Source organism: Anolis carolinensis, chromosome 2 (assembly GCF_035594765.1).
Source record: "Anolis carolinensis isolate JA03-04 chromosome 2, rAnoCar3.1.pri, whole genome shotgun sequence".
NCBI classification, from domain to species: domain Eukaryota; kingdom Metazoa; phylum Chordata; class Lepidosauria; order Squamata; family Dactyloidae; genus Anolis; species Anolis carolinensis.
This window is the reverse complement of record NC_085842.1, coordinates 240,684,747-240,698,030: the sequence shown is the minus strand read 5'-3', so window position 1 is coordinate 240,698,030 and position 13,284 is coordinate 240,684,747. Positions and strand designations below refer to the sequence as shown.

At 36.3% G+C, this 13,284-nt stretch overlaps 1 protein-coding gene across 2 annotated transcripts in view; it reads right to left on the bottom strand.

Moving 5' to 3' along the window:
- brd10 (bromodomain containing 10) overlaps nucleotides 1-13,284 on the bottom strand; it is a 52,809-nt gene that overhangs the window by 32,317 nt on the left and 7,208 nt on the right. The gene's annotated exons all lie outside the window — the stretch shown is intronic.

Here is a 13,284-nt window from a genome sequence, read left to right as displayed (position 1 = left end):
TGCAATATCATTTTACCACATTTACATATTATAAAAGCAATCATCAAATACCCTGTTGAAACAAACCTTAAAATTGCAATCCCATGCATGTGCATTTAGAAGTAATTTCCACTATATTTAAGAGGACTTTGTCCAAAAGAATGCATGTAGGATGTGCATTAGGTATTTACATTATTTCACAATATTTCATCCGTACTAACAGTAATACAATACTGTTTTTACAATATTTCAATATTTTTACAATATTTCATCCGTACTAACAGTAATAACTCACAGACAAGGATTAGTATTTTTATTGACACTCTGTAATGGACAATGTACACTGAAAATATTAAACAAGATAGCATTAGAAAAAGTTGCTGCCTGCTTCCTGCTTCCGTGGCTTTTTCAGAACAAACATTTATAATAGATATTCATTTGTATTTTGATCCAACAGTACAGCATTGTAACTTAGATTATTTTAGATAATTTTTTAAAAGTTACATGTCATTTCATTGTACTTAACTGCATTAGACAATTGGTATATCTAACCACTGTAACAGCCTGTATTTTCAAATTCTGATTTAGAGGCAAACTGCCATTTACTATAGCTGTAGTTTGTTAATTGGTATATCATGGTAAACACTTTTATGCAAACTAGAAAGAGAGGTAAGGAATCAGAATGTAAGAGGAGAGACTGTCCAAGTTAATCCATAATGGCCAACCATGCTCTGATTGTGATGACAAAACCAAGCCTTGACTTACAACACCTTTTTAAAAATTAAAACCACCTTAATGATGGTTCTTTAATCTGTAATATTCAATCCACCACAACTCATAAGCAAGCTACTATTCCTATTTTAGTTACCATAATGTTTGTATTAATTTTAAGAATGAACAAGAATGCCACTCTAGATTTCAATCATTAATAGATGGATAAGGTTCCCATTTTATGGATGAGTGAAATGATTGCCTATTGTTAAGATACGCCACTGTTCTTCTGTATCTTCTGTAAAATCAAGTAACAACTTCAGCTGTCCCCTTAAAGCAGGAATTACAACTTATGAGAGTTTATCCAGCATAGTCAATGTTAAGGAAAAATAAGATTTATTCAAAAAATTTCTGGAAGGCCACTCCTACTTTTAAGGAAGGATATTCACAATTTGAGGAATGTTTTTCCCCATTGAGCTAGAACAATGCTGTGGATTGCTTTCTGCTATTGTGTATTTGATGGGTGCAAAGAATCGTGAAAAGTATGAATTTTATAGTACTTTTACATTTTAAAACTCCATTCAAATCCATTCTAAGTTTTTTTTATAGCTCATTAAATCTTCAGACTAATCATGGGACTATTCAGTGGCAAAAAGGCAAAGTCAAGAAAACAATACATTTGCAAAGTGCCTATATTTCTTGAAATGTATGGTTTTGAAAAAGTTGGTACTACTTCTGCCTTGGTTAGACCAAGGAGCAGTTTGTGCGCTCTGAAATCAGCCATCTCCATAATACACAGACCTTTTAGCAGTATACCCCTGACAAGCAGTTTCATTCTTTTCTTAAAAGCACTGGTCACATTAATGAATATAGACACTTTGGGAAGTTGTTTTCTTGCCTTTTACTGTTAGTTATCAGGAGTTTATTCACATTACTCCCAATTATACCTATTAAAATGCAAATTGCTTCTTTAATGAAGAACCATTTTATCTGGGCAATCAAAATGCTTCCACATTTTGCTAACTTTAAATCCCATATGACATTACTGTTATTTTTCTCACATAACTCCTTGTTTTCATTTTTTTAATGCAAAAGAAAAACCTTCTCTCTCTACAATTACTCTCATATTATTTCAATCATGCAACAGCCAAGGTTTCACAAAGTTTTTACTATACAAATAAATGACCTGTTTAAAGAAATAGGAAAAATCTTCCCTCAGTCTCCTTTCCTTTCCTTATTAAAAGATTTAGGAAAGCCCTTGCTTTTCCATTGCTTTTTCCTCCTGCTAATAATGAAATCTACTACATACATATAATTCTGGGGTTGTGTACACTAACTGTCACTTCTGCTTAGTGGACATCGTCACTCTATTCACATTCCTCCAAAATTATGTCTGTCTTCATTATAATTAAGCATTTCCTGTTTGACAATATTTTTTGCTGTTGCTATCAAGCTGGATTCAACTTATTGCATTTCTATAAGCAAGAGATCTCCAGGAGCTCTGGTAATCTTGCAAACCCAGGGCAACGATTTCCTTTATTTAATCAATCCATCTGTATCATGGTTTTAGCATTACCTTTCTGTCATAGTGGGACTGTGTGTTTCCCGCTAGGTAAGAATTCAATCTGATGTGTTGCTAAAATTACTACTTATATATGTAGATAACAATTTTGAAAGAACCTAATATGAATATTTCGTATTGCCTTGCCTGTGTGTACTAAAAGTACATTATTGTGTGGGTAAGAACTACTGTCAGGAGACAGCTCATTTTCTAGGCTGGTAGACAAGGAATTACTATGGTATTCCAGGATATTAAACATATGCTGGCATTTATGATTGACTTTAGCTATGGTCAATGAAAAGGGCACACTTTTAACTTCCAAACTTGGGAGAAAATCATTAAAGGAAGGTCAAAAATTTAGTACAGATATCATACTGCATAATAATTAGATAATGCATATGTTACTTATTAACTATTTCTATATGAGAAGCATATATGGTATAAGGAAAGCTTCAGTAGGATGCAGAAATATGTTCAGCCAGCAGTCTCCATTAAACTGACAGACACAGCTGAAAACACGTCAATGTCTTTTGCATTTCTTATCCAGTAACTTAATTCATGATTGCAAGTTTCTCTGGTCATTTACATCTTTTTGCACTTTATGCACCTTAGAAATTTTCCTACAAATTTATCAGAATAAACTTCATTGCTATACAGTAAAATTGTAATTTGCATTATTTTAAAAATATAGACAGAGATAAAGAATTAGTGCCAAAATGACACATACCCACACACACATACTATAGTTATGCCAAGATATCATCATAATTTTTGATAACACATCTATGCAATAATGAAATAAGCTAACAAAAACTTTCTTTCTGACATACATAGCAATACTGGAAGCTTCAGCAAAATTTTAAAGAGCAAAAATAACATTTCATTCCCCCATCTGCAACATTCTCTCTAATTCCAGAGTTTTGAAATGTGTAAGATGCCTCTTAAAATAAGAGACTCACTTATCCATTCCCCTTATTGTAATCAAATCTTAAGTCCAGCCATCTATCAGTATTTCCAACAATATTAAGACGAGAACCACAAGGAGGACTGCCATGTATCTAGTTGGCTTGCCAAAAAAGTAATCCAGTCAAACAATTAATGGCACAAATCCTATTGTCAGTCTCAAGTAGAACAGACCTATTACATCAGTGGGATTAGCATAAGTGTTAGGTCACCATTTAACAACTGATCCAACGGGTACATTCTAGTTGGGACTACTCACTGGTTTTGTACCTGTGGTTATAAGCACATTCAGGATTTCAACAAAAATTATGGACTGTGTTGGAATTATGTGAAAGAAACCTGGGTGAGCTAAACGATCCTAAATTACTTCTATACACACAATATTTTTCCAAGCCCAGAAATGTAATGTAACTGAAGGCCAATGAGCACTCATCACAACTCAATCATAGCTCAACAAGACTATGCAGAGTTACACAAAAACATGTTTTCATATAAATGCAATAGCCCCTTTTCCAGATCTATTAGCATAGGACCTGAATAGAAAGGCCCCGATTTTGTCTGTCGTTTTGAGTCTTTATATAAGAGTCTGTTATCTTGAAATTCTCTCCTTCAAGATGGTACAGTAGCGAGTGTTTTGACAACACTGAAATCATTTTTACTCACACTGTTATTTGGTGTTTCACACAGGAAAGTTAACATATTTACAATTCTAAAGACTCCTTAAAACACAAACAGCAGACCTTGGATTGGAGTATTTTCTGGGAAGCGTCTGCTTAGATGGCATTATGAGTGATTTTGCTGGCTAAGGCTTTTTGCTAGTCCTACTTCCTTTCAAGTTGCGCTGTCTGTTTTTACTTCTGAAACTTTTTTATGCATTGATTTTTATATCAGAACTACAAAAAGGCTAAACTACATTTCAATTCAGAATAATTTGTCAACTTCCTCCTTAGCATTTGTTTGGGGGTTACAAAAGAGATCTTGCCTCAGAGTGTCTCTTGAGTGTTTATACAGTAAATGTTTTAACTACTTCAGCTTTTAATTCCAATGTTCACTGTTAAATAATTTTTAATCTTTCTTTAATGTTATTGTTATTTTGCTATCTATCGCTTCAGACTCTTCTCTATGAAACATGAAACAATTTCAGCTGACTTATAATATAAAAGTTTGCATTACTCAGAATAAGTTGAGCCAGAAATCTTTCATTGGTGTTTCCACTACCAGCAATATGGCAAGGGTGGGCAAACTGCAGCTTATGGGCTGCAAACTGTGGCCCATGACTCCCAGACTCCTCCAAACTTCCTATAAAGAAAAAAATCTGGTTGTTTTTTGTTCTCACCACCACCAACAAAAACGGCTGAAAAGTGCAAAGAATTTGGTACAAGATCCTTTCTTATCTTAAAAATCTACTTGGAAGAATCCCTAAAATTGACTGAAAACAATATCAGAAGTAATTATTATGCTTATTTCCTGATTCAGTTTCAGTTGCCTTGGGGGAAATGGGGTATCTGCAAGATTTTTTACGGACTTTTGCAGTCAAAATAATTTCTGATGGGGGGAGAGTCTGTACACTTTGGTGTAGCCTCCTAGGGAGGCATTGGCAGGTGAAAACTGGCCTCTTCCACCTCTGCAGTTGTCCACCTTTGTCACATAGGAATTATGTGCAACATTCTGCACCTAAGAGACAGGCTCAGTCTTCATGGAACTGTTTTGAGAGCTCTTAGCAAGCTTTTTTGTTTTTTGTATATTTGCATATACTGGAGGTTCCCCTAAGTCTGCTGATGATCTAACAGTCAAATAACAATGGTTTTTTAAAATTAAAATACTATATAAAGTAGGTAGCCTATATTTGTACGGGTGGGTGTATGCATGTTTCTGCTAGAGAGAAACAACTGGATAAATGCTGCTATATTCTTGGGAGTTGAGATCATTGTTCAGCAAACAATGTTTATAATGCAATTGCTTGGAGTTGGTGGAAGCTGGGCAGACAAAAGATCAAAATCCCTGGGATCCTTATGCCTCACAGTGGAGAGGGCATTATTAAACAGAGATTATTCTGCAAAATAATTAAGTTTCTTCTCTAACATCTGGAACAAAGTATCAATGTTGAAATCAGAGGATCTTGAGCAGTAAACAAGTTTTTGTCCCAAGATGTCAATGCACTGTCAGGTTGGCAGTCAGGTAAGGTTTGTAATTCAGCAGTATACTATAGAGATAGCACATGACATATCTGGCAGCTGTTGAAATGATTCAGCACAATAATGAACCAATTTTGCTCCACTGGTCATAATTACAGAATAGCTGTTCTTTGTTGTAACATCCCGCTCAATTTATAATGTTAATAATCTTATATTGCTTTCAAAAGAGGTTCGAAGCCCGGGTTGGGTTAAGCCCCCGACCATTAAATATCCCAGCTTGCTGTTTACCTAAGCAGCCCGAAAGACAGTTGTATCTGTCAACTAGGAAATTTAGGTACGCTTTATGAGGGAGGCTAATTTAACTAATTTACAACACCATAAAACTGCCAGCAGCACGCGGAAAGGAATGAGGAAGTACAGCACTCGGTGTCACTAGTGGACGGTGAAGCAACAGCTCCCCCTGTGGCCAGAATTGAGCATACCCTCATGAAGCTGGAAATGTTAAATTGCCTCTGTGTGTGTCTATACTGTATGTTGTGTGTCTGATGGCATTGAATGTGTGCCATATATATATGTGCATTGTAATCCGCCCTGAGTCCCCTTCGGGGTGAGAAGGGCGGAATATAATACTATAAATAAATACATAAATATTTTTCTATTGTTAGAACTTTGTAAAAACAAAGAAATATACATTGTAATCACCTTTTCCCCAATATTTCATTGGAAAATCCCATGTAAAATGCAAATCAATACTTTAACTATAGATCAAGTAGTGAGCACGCCTTGTGTACAGTTAGGAAGAAAAGATTTTGGATGTTTTTTAAGTGAAGAAAATATAAATAGTTGGGGGAAGACTCTCAGATACTACACAAAGAATTCTGCATAAAGCTGAAGTTTATTTTGGTCAATAATTATCTCAATATACAGACAAGTTCAGGCATTGCTCAGATTCTTCATTTATAAGGCTAAAAAGGTTTTATTGGCTTACACACAGATTCCTAGAGTCTTAAATGTCACTTTCTGGAAGTTTTGTTGTTAGTGTCTGCATTTGGGCAAAAGCTAAACTTTTGTCCAATATGCTGCCTACATACAAGAAAGTTGAATAGAAATGATGTTCAGCTTGCAATCCATGTGAGCACCATAAGTAGAACAAATTTGAATGCTGCATCAAGTAATCATGCAAATCAACACTAATTCTCCATCTGCAGAGGCAAAGTACAATATATAGGAAGACACAATTTGAATTCTAGATGATGAATTGGGTTCAATTTTCAGACAGATGGCCCTACAGAATTTTAGACTACAGAACTGTAAATTCAGTCTGTTGTAAAATAAATGTGGCACATAATAAAGTCTGTTTTTTTCAGTCAATTTCCATGAGCTGGAGTTTACATTCAATTTAGCATTGTGCCTTTTTTAGTCATATATATTTAGAAGGATGAATCTACTTGTTCAGCATCACCCTCAAGAAGTTAAGCATTTGCTACTATTGAGATATGCCCCTGAATCTATTTCATTTACAAACCAGGATGTAAGCTGGAGAGGGTAGGTATATGGTACTTCAAGAAAACATATAATTTACTACAGAAGAACAGTATACAAAATGAAGGGCTTGATTTACATATCTTTTTAAAAAAAAACAACACTGCATACTAGAGGAGTCATCTATAAACAGGGGATTTTGGAAAATAAGAGGCAGTGATGCAAAACCATTAATCATACAGAGAAGAGCATTACGTTGAGAATGGTGTCTTATGGGGCACCTTCCTCTTGCTCAAAAGATTTGTATAAATAGAGCCAAAGCAAACCTGGATTGTATGGTTCCTCAGGAGGTTCTGTATGAAGATGGGTAGATAGCCTCTTAATCCAAAATTACAGAAGTCTTACAAGGGTTCCATATTTCCAAGAGGTGTCATAGGCCTTCAAGGTAAAACAAAAACAACAGATATTCTCATCTCTGGAAGCCTTTATAAACTAAGGTTTTCCAACCTAAACAGATAAATAATATCTACAGACCTCACAGTGGGTATTTATCCATTTTGATGGGGATAGGAGATAAAGAAGAGCCAGGCACAAACTGCCAGGTGCCCCACATTGCCCATGGCCTCCCACTTACACATATCAAGCATCTGAAATGGGACAATATTTATGCAAATGGTAACAAATGTCAAGTCGAAGTATCACCTCACAGTGGGGAAAGTCACCATCATTACATGTATCTTTATCTGTATGCTCTGTTACTTTGCACTGTATAGGTTGTACAATATCAGACCTTATATGAAATAGAGACATATGTCACTTAACACAGCACTACTGAAAGTGTTGATGCCTGAACCAGTGCCAGTGGACATTGGCTGCCAGACGCTGGCAAGTGTCAAAAGATGACACTTACAGATCAGAAAGCACTTAACAAGTTACAGGGAAAGAACAGAAGACAAGGATGGTTGGTGCTGTAGCTAATTATGCAAATCGACTCATGCCAAAAGGATGTTTACTTACTGATGTGTTCAGAAATAAAAGGAGAGTGTGACGCTTCACAACACATATTATATGAAAGGTGAGAAACATGAAATAGGAAGCTAAATTGCATAGAAATGGGATGTTTTGAGTCAGGTAATTACACCGTTCAGGAAATGAAAACCTAAGAGAAAAATTGGGAGGTATAATAGTGGATAAAGATAACCAAAAGATATAATGTAACATCTGACTGAATCACATCAATAAGCCTTTGGGGAAAGCCCTCAATATTACCATAATCCAAGTTTCTGCTCCAACTGTAGAGATTCTATGCTGGAGCCCAAAAGGAAATTAATCACACACCAAGACAGGGCATGTTGGTAATCATAGGTAATTGGAAAGCAAAAGTAAGAAGCAAAGCAAATACGGTATATACATTGTAGGAGAATTTTGATTAGGATCAAGAAACAGAGGAGATTGGATTTTGTCAGGCCAACAGTTTGTTCACAGCAAGCACACACTTTCTTTGGGAAACCAAAGATATGACTGTATACAAGGGCACCATTTGATGCCTAATAAAATAAATCAAACACAAAATTGGTAGCAGAAGATTTGAGAAGTTCCATTCTCCTTATAGAAAAGAAGATCTGGAGCAGATTGAGGCACAGACCATGAACTGCTAATATCAAAAATTACAAAAAAGCTGAAGAAGAATTCTAAACTAACCATCATGCCAAAATGCAACATGAAGAACATCCCTATAGAATGTAAAGATAATTTAAAAGATATTTGCAATGTTAAGCCTAATTGATCAGGAGCCATACGATCTCTGGACTAAAGGCTAGGGGTATTATAAGTGAGGAATACACTATATGTAGTCAAAAAAAGACAGAATCCTCAATGGATAACAGATGAAAGTTGTCAAGGCTAGTATTTGGAAAGGCAGCTATGAAGAAACCAAAAGACCCTGAAGTGTAAAAATATACGAGGGTTGAATGAAAAGTAATGCCTCCACCTTCATTGCTTCAGTTTGGATGGGAATATTTTAATAAATCAAACGCAGAAATAATCCTTAGAATGTGCTCTTTAACTACCACTATTCACTTTTCCACATAATCACCAGACAATTGGATACATTTCTGCCAATGATGAACAAGTTTCCTGAAGCCAGCATGGAATAAATCAACACTTCCGCAATCAGTGTCTCACAGTACCCATTGTGCACAGATCTTCTGATAGCCAAGCAAAGCAATAATGTGACCCACAAGTTCTTGCGAAATGCCGATTATGCTTGAAATTTCTCTCTGAGTGATATGACGATCGTACTGAATCAATCTGTCAACCTTTTGCTTGTGAAACTCAGTGATGGCTGTCACAGGACGTTAAACCCTTTGTTTGTCACGCAAAGATGTTCCCACCTCAACATCTTTAAACTTACTCACCCAACGACGCAGAGTACTCACATCAACACAATCACCATAAACAGCTTGCATTCTCTGATGAATCGCCTTTGGGGTGACACCTTCTGCTGTCAAGAATGCAATGACTGCATGTTGCTTAAGTCACATTGACTGACTGTCTGTACAGGATTCCATACTTTGCACTTTAACAACACAACCGTTCAATGCTAAGGCTTCCCGTCAAATGGAACTGTAGAGGAGAGTCTACTGAACAAGCCAGTACCTGCCGCATACCAGTACTACCATCTGCTGAGGAGTTACGAAAGTGGAAGGGTATAACTGAATACTAAAATTAGGACGGATCATGTTATTGTAATTCCAATTTATATGCACGATTGTCAAAGGTAGATAGAAAAAATCAACTCCTCTGAAATGTGGTGATTGGGAAAGTTCTATGGATATCATGGAGTGCTAAATAAATAGGTATTAGAGCAAATAAAGCCTGAACTTTCTCTAGAAGTCAAGATGATTAACTTTTATACTTTGGTCATAATGTGGTAAGATATTACTCACTGGAAAAGACAATAGTGCTTGGTAAGGTAGAAGGCAGTAGGAAAACAGGAAGACCGCATTCCAGATGGATTGGCCCTATTAAGGAAGCTACAGCCCTGAAACTTCAAGATATGAGCACAGCTGTTGAGGTCTGGAGGTGACTTTGAGGTCTCGGATTCATAGGTCGAAGTCAACTTGACATCAGTTAACAATGACCTGGCAGAGCCTCAGATGGCCTAGGGGATAAAAGCCTTGTGACTTGAAGGTTGGGTTGCTGACCTGAAGGCTGCCAGGTTCAAATCCCACCCGGGGAGAGCGCGGATGAGCTCCCTCTATCAGCTCCAGCTCCATGCGGGGACATGAGAGAAGCCTCCCACAAGGATGGTCAAAAACATCAAAACATCCGGGCGTCCCCTGGGCAACGTCCTTGCAAACAGCCAATTCTCTCACTCTAGAAGCAACTCCAGTTGCTCCTGACACGAAAAAAAAACAAAAACAAAAACAAAAAAACAATGACCTGAAGGCTTCTTACAGAATGCATCAGAATGCACCAGATATGATTTTTTCTTTTACTAGTCTCTACTTTTGCCTGATTTTCACTCTGGTGGCTAAATTTACAGAACTTTGCATCTATAATATATTGGAATAGCTAGTGATGCAAGCTTGATTGTATTCCTTTTTCTATTTTTTCTGTCCACACTCAGTAATGGTTTTTGTAAACAGCTCCTGTTTGCCTCATCTGTCAGGCACCTATAACTATACTACAACTGGCTAGAACAGAATCCCATTCTCTTCCAGCTTCTGATTTATTGTACTGTTTATTTAAAACATGCAACCCGACACCAAAAGCCTAGTTTCTACAACTGTTCTTCACCAGTCTCTCAATGGTAATGCTACCAAAAACCCAAACTAGTAAGAGGACAGGGAGGAAAAGCAGGAGGCTGGGCAACTGTAAAAAATAGTTTCTTTGTAAGAGGCTTTGTTAACTGAGATTGTGTTTCCCCTTTTTATATATATATATATATATATATATATATATATATATATATATGTATGTATGTATGTGTATATATATATATATATATATATATATATCTATCTATCTTATTTTAGAGAAATATGTTATCTCCAGAAGGTAGGTAGAGGAACTGTTGAAATCTATGAAATCAAGCAAATGTTGTCGTTACTTTTGGAGTTGAACTTGGGTGAAGAAATTTTATCTCAGCATTTGGATTTTCTTTGGGGGGGGCTGTAATTTAGAGGGATTAGCTATATAATTGAAAAAGTCTCAGAACAAAATTCTTCCATCTTGGTTATATTTTAAGTTTAATCGTCCTCTCCTTCAGCCTGAAGTTAGTATCTTGACATCTACATTGAGGATTTATGCATATTAAATGAATATCCCATGTATCAAAAATTGCAGGCTTCCAAAATTTTATTTGCAGAAACATTTGTTAAGGCCCATGAAGGCACATAACACTTTAAAGGTGGAATGTTGAATTTTATGTGTGTTGTCTCCCTTGCCCCTGACTTATTTTAAGAAAATCACACCCTTTTTGACAGTGGCAAGAATCATCTATCCTTGCAGCAGTTGATGGACTGCAACTGTCAGGATTATATTACCTAAATGATCTGTGGCTAATAGGATATGTTGTCCCACGGGTCCCCAAACTTTTTAAACAGGGAGCCAGTTGATGATCCTTTGGACCGTTGGAGGGCCGGACTATAGTTGGCCACCGAGCAATAATAATTAATAATAACAACAACAACAATAATAAAAAAGAGGGTTGGAAGAGACCCTTTGGGCCATTGAATCCAATCCCTTTCTGCCTTTGTTCACCAAAAGCACAAGCAAAACACCCCTGACAGATGGCCACCCAGCCTCAATGTTAATAATAATAATAATAATAATAATAATAATAATAATAAAAAAGAGGGTTGGAAGAGACCCCTTGGGCCGTTTAGTCCAATCCCCTTCCGCCTTTGTGCATCAAAAGCCATTAGTATTACGCCTGACAGATGTCCACCCAGCCTCAATGTTAATAATAATAATAATAATAATAATAATAATAAAGGTTGTAAGAGAAGAAGAGGCCCCTTGGGTCATTTAGCCCAACCCCCTTCTGCCCTTGTGCCGTGGGGGCTGGATAAATGGCTTCGATGGGCCGCATCCGGCCCCCGGGCCTTAGTTTGGGGGACTGTGTTGTCCAGTCTCTGGAAAGGCAAACATTATCAGCTTGTGTAATCAACTATTTTCATCACAAAGACAGCCACTAATATTTAATGTTCTCACTTAAAGTATTTATTTACCTTCAAACAATGATCCACATATTATTTTAATGTTCAAAAACTAATCTTTTGTCATTCTCTTTATGACAAACAAACTATATGTGAATTATGATACTTGACCAACCATTTTCAATTATCTAATGACAGTGCTAGGCAACACATAGGAAGATGACAGGCTACCAGGAGATACTGAAATTATTCAGAAGACAGATGTTTGAACAAAAATGATTTTACATGTTATAGTAGGAAAATTGAGTTTAAAATTAGAATTGTACTGTTCATCAGATACAAATTTACTGGATAATCAATCCAGTAGATGATCTCATTCTTAGAACATGGAAGCAACAATACAGATAATAATAATAATAATAATAATAATAATAATAATAATAATAATAATAATAATTCTTTATTTGTATCTCGCTTTTTTCCCTAAGCGGGACCCGAAGTGGCTCAGAAAATTATGTAAAAACAATACAAGACAACATGCATATGTAAACAATAACCTATAAAAACAATGTACAACAAAAATAAGTAAACATATTTTAAAACATTTATCTAATACAGTTATTACAAGCAACTCAACAGACAGATGATATGATAAACGTAGCATGACTCAATAAGTTACCCTTCCTGTCATTACAGCTAAGTATCTAAAAGCTTGTGCTGCTATTAAAAAGATGTCAGGGAGAGGGCTGGTTTAACCTCCTTGGGGAGATGTAGCTAACAATGTTCTAGAAATTGCAGAAAAAATGGTTAAAATTCAGAGATTCATCAATGGAAGAAGACTGGTGGAAGGTGCCTTTCCTGCCCTTTCTTCTTCACATCAGCTCCTCAAGCACAACCAAAATGATCTGTTGTCAAGAGTTTTGGTGCTGCTGTCTGAAGTAAAAACAACCATCAGGAAACGCAAGAAAGCTAATTTTTGCTCAGCTTCTTCTACGAATAGACAACGTGACTAAGCTCTGTGCGTGCAGTGTTTTGAACAGTCCAAGGGTTGCATATGTAGGTCAGGGTGCATGACTGTAGAAGGGGAGGAGCTACACTTGTGTTTGACATGCTGGGAAGTGATGTCATTTTCATTTTTGATTGGTTTTGAGATGTTTGGCAATTTAAAGATACTCAAAGTCTTGAAGGGTTACTGCTGGCAAAATCAATACCCTTTCAATGGTTTTGGTAATTTGGTGGCAGAAAAGTCCACCCCCTTCCAATCCCTGATGTATAACATAACCAAAAT